The following is a 2,999-nucleotide window of genomic DNA, read 5'->3' as shown; positions in this document are numbered from 1 at the left end:
GTCCTAGTTTTCCAGAGGACACGTGTCGGGCCTTTTCAAGTCGCGCACGCGACCGTCCTAATCTCCTTCGATCTCGGCTGGGGTGTCTCCGACGCTCGATCTCCGATTTCTACGTTCTATTTCTCTTTATTAAACTCGACCTCCAACTTCCTTCCTCGTTCACGTGTCTGGGAATTTTATTGTTCTGTCAATTTACCGAGTGACAGCGTGAATGATTTTAATCGTTGAGAATAAAAAGGCGATTATCGTTATGCGGACTTAATTTTATTCCGAAATATTACGGTTTATTAATTTTTACTTCCGTTTTAAAAGATGCGCGAATATTCATAACGCTCCAGCAAAGAGACAAAAAAAACCGAGATATTAATTTTATTTCGCTTAGAAGTACACATACATACGCACGATAGAAGCGGATTTACCATTGCGCGAGTAAGAAAAACGTGTATATATTTTTAAGATATACTACCGCTTCATCTTTTTAGCTTATTTTATAAAACACGTTATGGGGTTTATGGTTATGGTGTCTTGTCAACTTTAAATCAAGTTATGGGACTGATCTATAGTCGTAAAAGAATTTCAACCATTCTGTTCCCTCTGTTTGCGAATGCATTTCTGGTTTAAGAAGACCAGCAGAATCAGCGAGTCGCGAAATATTATGCGATTCTGACACGCATAATAGGCGAATTGCTTAACCGGTTATTGACTTCCTCTACGGATGAATTCTGGGTCAATATTTATCCCCTTGTGATTGTAAAATATTTCATTGCAAAGAGAGAAACAAGAGGAAATTTTAACAAAATATCCTTCAACTGTTGAAGTATGTTTTTTATTCGTCGAAAAAAATAAAATTTAAATTTTACTACAACCACATAATATATAACAGATTTGAGACAGATGCCCAAATATATTTGCACGTATTATTTTATATAAATATAAATGAAAGAAAAAAAATCGAAAACTATTCGAAAGGAGCAAGCGAAAATCAAGAGACTTTTTTTGCGACTTTTTTTCCTTTTATTTCTTTTTCCTAATTGAAATTTATTATTAATTTAGTTTGTCTGTTTTTTGGGGGGGGGGGATCTCATTTTGCGCGAAAATTGACTCTTTACACAGTGACAGGACGCTCTTCTCGAGATGTGATATATCGCTACACAGAATGGTGGATTAAGTGCTTATCGGCGTCATGTGCCCCCGTAAAAAGTGAGAATGACGGACCCCGAACATTCGCATGGACTTTACTGTACTTGTCATTGACTGAGTGACTGATAGAGCACGATGCGGTGTCACGCATTCGCGAAACGCGCGTTATAGTAGTCGCAACACAGTCCACTCGGGAACGGAAGAAATTGCCCTTCCGTTATTTTTCGCATGCCTGCCCCCCTGTCGTTTAACTTGAGAGCACACGGCTGTTTTATTTTACTATCACCGAAATAAATCATTTATCCTCATTGCATACTAATACACATTGCGTAGCACTTACACAATAAAAGAATTTTCTCGTATAACAATCGCGAGTACTAATCCTTTTTTTTTTTTTCAAGGAACCGTATCTTTTACTTATTTAATTTGTGTTCTTGGCGACAATATTTTCAACATATACATTATTAAATTATATACTTTTAATAATGTAAAAAAAAATATATATATATATATTGTTTAATCTTCAATTTCATAGGTTCAAATACTATTTGTAAAAAGGTTTAATTCTTTAGGGCAGAAATTACTTAATGAGTACAAATCTTCGCAAGTACTCATTTTAAAATTCAATAGTATAGTAATTAAGTCGAGCAATTAATATCAATAACAAAAAATATCATACAATGTACGGAATATTAATTCTTATGAATATTATGATCGAATCCCAGAAACTTAATTATTGGATTTAAATATTGGACTTTTAAGTAAATATTGAACCTGACCCCACTTCGGGAGCCGTCGTTATCCTCAATGTCTTCGTCCTCCTCGTTCATTGTCATCCGCGATCCGCCGACGTTCGTTATGGTCCGTGACGTTAGGAAGGCACGCTGCACGCGCTTACATCAGCGCCGACGTAATAGCCGGCGAGGCGCTAACAATTACGTCGTTAATCGCGAACTTGCACGTGAGCGGGAGCGAAAGGCATCCTCCTCTGTCGATCGGGGAAGTCCCGACAAAGTGGCGGGCGGCGAATCACGTCTGCGAGAGTGCTCGCGGAAAGAGGAACGAGGAGCCGAGGGACCGTCGCAAAAACTCGCTCGCTCGCGCTCACTTGCCCCGCTGCATCAGCGCGTCTCTCCGCGCGCTCGCGTTTTTTTCCCCCCTCCCCCCCTCGGAGTCACGGTGAGATTCATTCGTTGCCACCGCGAATTCGACAAGAGCGAGCCGCGCGTTGACCGTGATGGATCCCGCTGCGACGGCGATGCTTCCTAACGACCGAAACCGCGACCGAAACCGCGGAACGCGAAACAACACCGTGGTCCGTTAACTTAAATGAAGAGAGTCCTTAATAAGGTTTTTTTCAATTTTTTTTTAACATATACATAAGCCTGAAAATATTGTTAGTAACAATTAGGTAATTCTATTGTATCGTATCATGCCATAGCGCTCGTTAATAAGATTAAAAAAGCTATCTGCAACCCGGAAAAGGCTTTGCAAATATTGTTTGCAAAGCTAAAATTATATTTCGTCGTGTTTGCCATCGATTCGAAATGGCCCTTTAATTGCATTGTAGTGTAGCGGAGCGACGAAATCTTTAACTCACTGATAATATTAATATATATTTCATATTGTGTATTTTTAAGCAAATAATTCTTTTGCCCAACAAACCGCTTAATTTACTCATATCGCCGTGCGTCATCTCTATCACAGTCCGAGGTGGAGCCGCGGTACGTGCCTATCAACTATTAGATTAATCAGTGTAAAAGCGTAGAGCGGTTGCGAACGGTTGTGTACGAACAATGGCCCGTTTTCGATACCACAATTTGCAGCGTAAATAAATACGTTTATTGATCACTCCACTT

Source organism: Monomorium pharaonis, chromosome 9 (genome assembly GCF_013373865.1).
Source record: "Monomorium pharaonis isolate MP-MQ-018 chromosome 9, ASM1337386v2, whole genome shotgun sequence".
Classification (NCBI taxonomy): Eukaryota; Metazoa; Arthropoda; class Insecta; order Hymenoptera; family Formicidae; genus Monomorium; species Monomorium pharaonis.
Note: the sequence above shows the minus strand (reverse complement) of the source record.